This window comes from Carettochelys insculpta, chromosome 11 (genome assembly GCF_033958435.1).
Source record: "Carettochelys insculpta isolate YL-2023 chromosome 11, ASM3395843v1, whole genome shotgun sequence".
Taxonomy (NCBI): Eukaryota; Metazoa; Chordata; order Testudines; family Carettochelyidae; genus Carettochelys; species Carettochelys insculpta.
Genome location: NC_134147.1, coordinates 34,926,225 through 34,936,316, shown reverse-complemented (window position 1 = coordinate 34,936,316; position 10,092 = coordinate 34,926,225). Strand labels below are relative to the sequence as shown.

The 10,092-nt window shown below is 46.2% G+C and overlaps 1 protein-coding gene across 2 annotated transcripts in view; it reads right to left on the bottom strand.

The window, feature by feature from the left end:
* Nucleotides 1–10,092, bottom strand: part of SUMF1 (sulfatase modifying factor 1) — an 82,140-nt gene that overhangs the window by 24,718 nt on the left and 47,330 nt on the right. The gene's annotated exons all lie outside the window — the stretch shown is intronic.

Here is a 10,092-nt window from a genome sequence, read left to right as displayed (position 1 = left end):
CTGCTGTGATGGATGGGGTTCAGGGGTCCCCCTGCCCTGCACCCCGTCCCCTGGTGGGAGCGACTCTCACTTCACCCCGCAGGGTCTGAGAGCAGGAGAGGTTTCTTAGGCCACAGATGGCCAGTTTCTCCCAGGAGTGACAGCACCAGCTGTCCGAAGAGACAGTCCTTCCAACCCGTCGTGGGGAGAAGACCCCAAGGGGGGCCCCTCTGGGATGCAGCTTTCCCCCTCCTCAGGCTGGCTGCCTACCAGCTCTCCCTTCCCCTAGCCTCTACCTGTGGCCCCCGCCCTCGCCCCCCAATTCCAAGCCAGCTCGGCTCCTCCCTCCTGTTTGTTCAGGGCAGAGGTGTCACCTGCCAGCTGTAGCCCCAGGATCCTCCTTTGGCCCTGGGAGCTCTTTGGCTCTTGTGGCTCATATGTAGCCTGAGTCTCCCTTTGGCACTCCCCCCACTCCATCACATGCTACTGCTGCGGGGTGTCCCACCCCCTCCTCCCGGGGGCCCCCTCGAGGTTCCGCTCCCCCCTGGCCCGGGGATGGGGCATGGCACTGTCATGCGGGGTTGGGGGAGGCAGGGGCTGATGGCTGCAGTGCTGTGAGGGCCATGGCCCTGGTATCCTTGGGGCCATGGCCATGTGAGCATGTGGGGGGCCCTGGACACATCTCTCTTACCCCCGCCCCTCAAGCCCAGGGGTGTCCACCAGAGAGGGGTACCTACCTGTCGGTCCGCTCCCACGGTCCGGAGATCCCCGGGGGTCTGAGGCCCTGCTGCTGCTCCGGGATGGCAGGAGGAGGATCTGCAGGCTGGATTCTGTGGAGGAGGAGCCCTCCTCCTCCTCCTCCTCCCGCGATGTCCCGGGGATGGCCTCCGGGGGGGGGGGCCCCCCCGGGGTGCGGGGCTTGCCTCTGGGGCCGACTCCGGCTGCAGGGCCTGCTGGGGCTCGTCAGCCGAGGTGTCAAGGGTGGCCGGAGGGGAGGAGGTGTGCCGGGAGCCCAGGATGTCCCTGAGCTCCCTGTAAAAGGGGCAAGTGACGGGGGCGGCCCCAGATCGGCTGGCCGCATCCCGGGCCCGGGCGTAACCCTGCCGCAGCTCCTTCACCTTACTCCTAACGTGGTCAGGAGTGCGGGCAGGGTGACCCCGGGCAGCCAGGCCGTCGGCCAGCCGAGCGAACGCATCCGCGTTCCGCCTCTTGCTCCCCATTACCTGGAGCACCTCCTCCTCGCTCCAGAGCCCCAGCAGGTCCCGCAGCTCGGCCTCCGTCCAGGAGGGGCCCCGCTGCCGCTTCCCAGCCTGGCTGGCCCTCTGGCTGGGCTGGCTGCCCTGGCTCCCCTTGGGGGGGGGGGTCCCCTGGGGGCGCTGCCGGGCGGCCATCGCAGCTCTCAGGGGCTGAGGGTGGTGCAGGCTGGCCGCGTGTGCAGGCTGCAGCCTGCACCTTCCCTCAGCTTCCTGCAGAGGCAGGGAGGGGGAGGGGACCTTTAAGGGGCCGCTCCACGCGGCCACCAGTGAGCTGAGGGGCTGGAGAGAGCGTCTCTCAACCCCCCAGCTGATGGCCGCCATGGAGGACCCGGCAATTTCGACGTTGTGGGACGCGGATCGTCTACACTGTCCCTACTTCGACGTTGAACCTCGAAGTAGGGCGCTATTCCTATCCCCTCATGGGGTTAGCGACTTCAACATATTGCCACCTAACGTCGAAATTAACTTCGAAATAGCGCCCGACGCGTGTAGCCGCGACGGGCACTATTTCGAAGTTAGTGCCGCTACTTCAAAGTAGCGTGCACGTGTAGACACAGCTAGAGAGGCCAGAAGAACAGTACAGCAGACAGCCAGGCGCTGTGCCAACAACCACTGGCTCCAGCTATGCAGCAGCATCCAGACCTGTGCCGACTTTGGTAATCTCAGAGGAATGTACGAGGGCATGAGGAAGGCATTAGGACCCACCCAGAACAAGATAGCACCTCTGAAATCCAAATCTGGTGAAGTCATTGCTGACAAAGCCAAACAGATGGAGCGCTGGGTTGAGCACTACTCCGAGCTGTACTCACGCGAGAATGTTGTGGTGACGCAGCCCTCGATGCCGTCGAGCTCCTACCAGTAATGGACAAACTGGATCAAGAACCGACTGTGGATGAACTGAAGAGAGCCATCGACAGCATTGCAGCAGGAAAAGGCCCCTGGTCAGGATGGTATACCACCAGAGGTAATCAAATGTGCCACGGACACACTCCTGGAACCCCTACATGAGTTACTAGCATATCCCATGTGAAAGGCTGAGGCATAAGCTTATTAGGCCACCACACCTCTTTGTTGTGGGCATTGATGGACAGTTCTCTCAAACACACCACAATATCCACCCTAAGGTAGCCTGAAATCATAGGCATTTTATTTTCCTTTGTATGTTGCATTTCGTAAGACTTCCTGATACCAAGTGTAGTTGAACAGTTTGGACAGGATCACTTGTAGAAAGCACTATGGTGAGGGAAACCTTCAAGTTAAAATAGTTACACCTGAAAAGGATGGCTCTTGTTTGCAAAATAAAACCTTAGTGTATTACGCAAGTTATGCATTGGAAACTATCTACACTAGAATATAATCAAGAAAGTTGTCAAGGACTAAGGCTCACATTTAACAGCATCTTAAGGATGCAGAAACAGAGCTGCTTATTTCAGAAGTCCCCCCAATTGGTTTATCAAGAGCGTAGAACTGCACCTTTCACAAGTCTAAGCCTCGTTTCTTAGTATGAATTAACACAATGCTCACTTACGACAAATATCATTTGGCTACTGCACACATCAGTTCTAATTCCCAGGCTCCCAGTTAGGAGCCCTTTAAATTATTGAGTCAAATCTTCCTTCTGTCGCTACCCTTTTTCATTATCACTCTTCCTGCTTTTACAGACAGCTGCAGCAGTACTTACACGCTGACTACAGAGTGAAATGTTACTGTTGCAGAGATGGCAGCATCTCTGCCCTGTGTAGAAAAAAAGTACAATGTGTAAGAACTCTATCTGGGTGTAATTTCGCAATTTTCCTACTCAGACTGGCCCCTCAGCTACAGTACTCTCTCTTTTAGAAGCTGACCGGTGATGTACATCAATCAGATTGTGTTCTCAAGGCAGAAGTAATAGTATGTTTTCTCAGTAGCAGCCAAGCTTTGAAAGAGTTTTGAACAATCCACATGCATGTGCTCACATGAAGGCTTACCCACTCCCTGATGATAACCTACGCTGGGCTAACTTCTTCAGGCAGCCTTAGCAGGTCTATCTTTCAGTCTTGTTGCCACATGCAGCTACTGCTCGAGAGACACTGACCCTTTTGAGCCGCATTATAGTTCTTTTGTTCTTGTTTGTTATCACACTTTGATACTTGCAGTCCTAATTAATTCTGCAGCCCAACTGGAGATCGAGACAGAGTCCTCAGCCAGTGAAAGATTCTAGCAATTGCTAAAGGACAAACTCAAGAGTTTGCTAAGAGGTAGCTTATTTTAATTCTTTTCCTTTTTGCCTGTTTTTCCAGAAGACCCCATCAAACTAAATCCATAGTCCTATAGAAAACATCCCAATAACCAGGCCAACATACAGTAATCATAAATTACAGACCCATCACATCATCTCTAGCTGAACATTGGCTGAGTGGGTGTATTCCAACCTTGCTTACTCTGCAGAACTCAAATGCAGCTCTCTACTGAAGCTGCTGTGTCCAAAAGCCCCCAGGAAGCCAAGCCTCACACATCAATTGCTAAAGTGGGATACACCTAAGACTGTTACAGGTAATACATATGTAAAAATGTAATGATTGATTTTGGTATTCCTTTGGCTAGGAGACCCCATCTAATTTTATGTATTAAAAAGTGTAAGAGCACAAAGAGCCCATATTTGTTCAGGCTTTTCTCCTTACCAGATAGAGAAAATCAGCATGCCTGAGCTCTCCCATGACAGCATGTACCTGATCAGCTGGGCCTTCACCTTGCAGTTATATAGAAATCTGTGACTACTGGTTCTATCTGACTCATGCGGGCACCTGTACATCTGATTCCTTTCATCCCATAATCAGGCATTTGATATTGTGCATTTATTCCAGGAACTGTGGCAATCACTGAGTGGAATGTGGGGTATTAAAAAAATAGTACCAAAGGGCAAATCCAAGCCACAGCTGGAAACCAAAAAGCTATGGCTGTCAAGGCTGTCAGCCAAATTCAATTTAGAGATTATTAAAATCCACTTTACTGAAACTGACTACTTAGCTGTAAAACACAACTTGCAGAAGTTAAATTAAGTGCTGGTTTCAGATCACAAGTTGCTCTTGCAAGTTCAATTTATTTATGCAATGACGGAAAAAAACAGTTCCTGATAACGCAGTCCTCATTACAGGAATATTAATATATATTGTAGAAATAAAGTGTTTATTCAAGCATTTCTACCACTAGTTCAGAGGCAAACTGAAGTGTTTTGTCAAACCTTGAGTGTAACCTTCCACACATACCACTAGTCATCCGCACTGCCAGTCCATGCTGTGCTAAATTATATATTTAATATAGACTTGTAGGTCACCCAGTAACTATGCATTGCATACCTGAGACACAGAAATTGCTACAATTAAAGCAGTCTCCAGGAGGGAGCCATGCTTTTTTCATCAAATGCAAGCTCTGCTGCTCTTTACAAGCTGCTTATTTACACTTCACAAAACAAAGTTGACATCGTTTGGTCCTGCACTCACAGGCACTACCCATGACTGCATGCTGTGCCCAAGCAAAGACCAATCTTATTGTGAACACAGTTTGACTTGCTCTAGTTTCTGACTCAGGATCTTGATATTCTGTAACTATTAAGAAACACAGGATGGTACAGCAAGTAGGTAAAATCCCTTCTCAAAATAAAGGGACTAGATTCTTCTGACATTGCTCCTCCCTCCCACCCCCACCATGCTGCCAATGCTGCAGTTCGGAGTAGGAAGTTGAAGTATCACTTTTACATTTTCTGCTCTATTAGATGATATCTGCATTTCCCTCAGCATAGTTTCACCATAGAAACAAATTTCACTTGCAATTGCATGACTAAGCAATGCTGCTGAAGGGATTATTTTCCCTGCCATTACAGGGGTCCTGAAACTCAAGCCAAATAATTTCATAACAGAACATCTAGTTAACAACTTGATAGTATAAAACCTACTCTATCAAAGTGACGCAAAAGACCCTCCAGAATGAATTATTATATGATATCCTTGGCCAAGATCTGCATTCCCGGTGTGGCGCAATGCCAGGCAGAATTTTCCCCATTAAGTCTTATCACACCATCTGAATTTTTGTCTGCCTAAAAGTGTTTCTTAATGGATATTAAAAGTCTACAACAAGCAGTAGTATCACAATAGATAACAGAGCCTGCACGATACTACACAAGAGCCATGAAATGCCACTGGAAGTATATCCAATGCACATGTATGAAGGTTTGACAATTGTTTATTTTCCCCTCTCAATTCAGTGCTGATAAAGCTGCATAATATATCAAAGGAGAGCTTCTAAATCTGCTGTTTTATGCCGTCCTGTTCTTATTCCTGCCTGTTTGGAAATCCTCATGTACATATGAAAGTTTCATGTCCTGGGTTATTGCAACAGAAGAGAAGCTACTGCCTTGAGCACTTGATATCTGGACTGATGACTAAAGAAACACCTTATCTCAAATGAACTGAAAGCTCTAGCCCAAGTTCCAGTCTGTGTTCTATCTAGACAGTCACATTTATAAAATACTTCATCTTCATGACTTACAGTTACTGACTTTGTAACAAACACAAGATTAATTATTCTGTTGCTTTCACACAGCTATGAAAGCTTTTCTGAGTATGATACACTCTTTTCACTGATACTGGGAAGTGGAGGGTTAAATTCACATCTTACAAGGCCATTTACAGTTCAGTAGACCCCAACTTACACAATTTCGACTTGTGTTATGATTTCGGCATGCATTATTCCAAGTGAGTGGTGGGGATCCAGGAAACAGGCAGCAGCCTCCACTTGTGGGAGCCAACCCCTCCACTTGTGGGAGCCAGGAAACTCACCAGAGCTGCTGTGCTGGTCAATTTCCTTGCTCCAGCGAGCAGTGGGGAGCCAGGAACCAGGTCTGGGAACCTGGCAGGAGCCAGGTGGAGTCAGGACCAGAGGCCCCTCCCCCACAAAATTCTACTTCTCTCTGGTTGCCCAGGAATGCAACCTACGCGTAAGTCAGGGGTTTACTGTAAGGACAATAAATCTGTTAGGAACTGCAGTTCAGAATAAAAGCCACTTGGCTCCTCATATCTTGCAGAAGGACCATTTAGTATAATGGCCCATATGTCCTCCAAGACGTGAATTCAGGCCAACAACCTATACTTTTAAAAAACAAACAGCAAGTTACACATACAAGAGAATTCCAGCAAGCACCATCCTATGGTAGAGCCCTGTTCATGCCCTAAATATGTCTGACAGAATGGGTCGTGCCCTGCAAATCTATAGCTATTCCCTTTAGAACTGCAAATATCTGCAGACAATATCTGGGGATTGTGGATCAGATGCAGATAGAAATTTTGTATCTGCACAGGGCTCCACGCATGGGAAGTATTAAAATTCAAAAGCATACATCACCCTTCCCCGAAAATCCATTAAATAAGTGATTTGGAAAAAACTACAGGAAATGAACTTAAAAAAAACTTCATGCCTTGGAAATTTTTGATTGCTAGAGGCTTCTGATATTTAAGTGCCTCACAATGGCATCCACTGATTGACTGGGTAAGTTTATCTTAAGGCTGTGCTACCTGGTATAGGAATCAGGACTTTGTACTTATGAAATACCATGGGGGAAAAAAAGAAAGTAAGGGCCCCAACTCCTTCAGTTTTTAATGAGTGCCTAACTATCTGTGGGGCCTCTAAAAATCTCCCCATCTACAATTTATCAGGTTGACAGTAAGCAAGAGTCACAAGACAGTTTGAGACCTATGTCGCAGACATATTTTGATGTGTAACTTCAAGACTAACTAGTGTACAGAGTGCCTTATGGGCTCTTGTTTGACTGCAGATTTCAAGAGAGGGAATACATTGGCTTCTTAGTTTATGGCAAACACCTAAATAGAAGACAGAGCCTTTGGGAGTGTGTGTGTCATTGTCAGGACCACTCTGAATTGTGTGGCTATATTTCCTCCATTCATCTTCCAGCCCTGAAAGCACCATCCATTTGTAGATCCAACCTTACTACCTTCCTGCATAGACCTCTACTGTAAGTTAATTACACCACAAGGTTATTAGAAATACATTGGCATAAATACATCTCACATTGCTGAACAGCTTCTGTTGTGACTTGTCTTTCAAACTGACTTTGGGTCCAACCTTTGCCTTCTGACTAGCATATTGATTTTCTCTCCTTTTCTAGAAGCCACCAGCAGCATTTTGTCTGCAACCAAAACAATAATCCGTTCCTTCCAAGGTAACCAAAGTCATGTGACTAACTATATACAGTAACTCTCAACACACACACACGCTTCTCAAGGGCTATTACCTCAAGTAACTATCGACTCCTAGCCATACAAAAAACTAGGAAACATTCAACAGAGGCTGGAACAGACGTGGCGTCTTCTTCATCCACTGCACCTTGTATTGTGTGGCAGAACAACAATCAGTGTGGGATTTTGCATATCCATCTAACCTCATAATAGGACAGAAGAGCCCCAGTGCTGTCTGACAAGCTAGCGGTTAAAGTCCTACCAACAATTGTACTCCCTCCACCCTTACAATTCTTGAAAAATAGAGGGGCTTTTTATCACGTTGAATTGGTCTGACTCCCGATTCTCATTTTCTTTTCCTATAGGTGGGATTGAGGACATGTATCACATAGCACTGAGGACAGGACAGAGAATGCCTGAATACCACATTGATGGCCTCTTTAAAAACACTGTACTAGGAAAGCACACTAACTGCTCCCCAATTCATTGCAATGTTTTAATGTGAACTATACAAACCTCAAACTTGGACTGTGCTCTCCGGGTACTGTTGGAAGCTTAGTCCTTTGTATGTAATGCTGTGTTTTCACTATGGACACAGAATAAATCACATCATCTCTGTGCCTTATTTAACAGATGTTTTCAGATTTCAGTCGCAGTGACCCTTGTAGGCTCCTTTAGGAAATTCTTTTCCTTTCTTGTCTTTAAGCAGACAGACAACTTTCTATACTGCTTACATTGGTTGTCTATAGCTCAGAGAAGAGAAGCTTTAAAAAACACAGAAGCCTATTTTCCAGATTCCAAGTCATTTTAATATCTTGTAGTAGGGTTTTTTCCTCATATTATGGGATTCAGTTTCTGTATCCCCCGACTCAAATCACTGTCAGAACCCGCTTTGTAAATGCTTCATCTTTAGAAATCTAACATCAATCACTTTTAAACTTGTTCAAGGAAGAGAGCTCACTGCTAAAAACTTCCCTGTTTTCAATATGTGAGGGGGAAAACGTTGGGACTAAATTCAATAACTAAGTTAAAGCGGTTCAGTTTTCTTAGAAATCAGTATGACCCTTGTATCTCAAAACCCTCACAGTTCACTGCTGAAGAACTTCGGCACAGATGTTGCAAACACAGTAGCATTTCTTCAGAAAAATCCTTCTAATGAGGAAACACTTCTTCCAAGCGTCTCAAATCCTCTCTGAATAGTTGAGGCGGGTTAGGCAACAGGCTCTTATCCCTAAAATCCAAATAATGCGAAAAAATACCTATTGCAGTGCATCCATTCCACCAACATGACTGTGGCTTACGCTGCCCTATCCTTCTAATTTGATTAGCAATCAGCACTGTAACCTTAGAAAAAGTTCACTTAAAAACAACAAGGGTGGCATCTGCACAAGTAACATGAGACAACACAAAAACAAACACTTCACATGCACTGAGCTCTAATATTTAGCACCAGAACTCTACTCTAGTGAAGGTGGAATGTTACAGAGAAACCTCTGAGTCTTAGAACTCTTTCATGAGAAGTGGATTAGGCACTCTGATATGACACCGTGGGTTAAAGAGGTTGCTATCCAATTTCTTTTGGGCTGGCTGCCTTATGCATTCAGTCCTGTAGAAATAAAGATCATGTTAAACTTGCTAACACTGAACAGGGATAGGAAAGTACATAACTCAAGGTTTGAGAAAAACACCTTGTGGTTTTTTCACTTGTATGGATGCAGCATATGAGTATATGGGTGGGTCAGAGATACAGAGAGAGAAGGGGTGGGGAAGCTGCAATAAAGATAATACCTAAATATTTAAAAGGAAGATGGTTTGGAAGGAGAATTGAGTTATTTCCAAGGTCTCTGGCTGAAATCTTGCCTACATTTCTCTCTCAATGGCTATTCGCTGGTGTCTCTGATACAGGAACGTTGTGAACAAACTGCAAAGCTGCCACCACCACCAAAGATATTAACATACCCCTTGGGTAGAGACAAGAAATGAACGAGAACTTAATTGCTAACCTTCCCTCCCCCCACCTGAAGTCCTGTGGCTCAGGGCAGAAACGTTCTGACTAGATGGTGTAGGATATAGTTATAGAATTGCTGGATACACATAGGCTGACACTTTCCCTCCCCGCCTCTCACCCCTCGAACTAAATAGAAAAATGGTTTACAATGCTAAAAAAGAACGTTTTCATCCTTTGTGCTTTTTGTAAACAAAATGACCAAAGGAGTCTTTAAAGAGGAACATGACCAGAAAAGGGAATGTCAGTAACAACACTTAATGGCTTCCACGTTCCTCACTTTTGTCTCACCTGGACTTGTGAGGCCTATTGGATGTACTGTGCATATCTGGGCTGATGCTAAGGCATTTGGAAAAAGAGAGCTAGGTGTTCTATTTTTGGCACTCAGAATGTATGGTTAGTTATTTCACACCTTACGACTAAAACGCATTGGAACCAGAAGCCTTCTGTGGCTAGGGATATTGCTTTGCATGTTCTTCCAAAGCAAGGTTTACCATAGACTTCAGACGGGAACAGAAGAATTAGGCCAATATGGGCTATGTCCAAAAGTCCCACCATACACAGATACACATGCTGTAAGAGGTCAGTGTGTGCACTAGGGTTGCCAGCTGTGTTCCCTGTAATT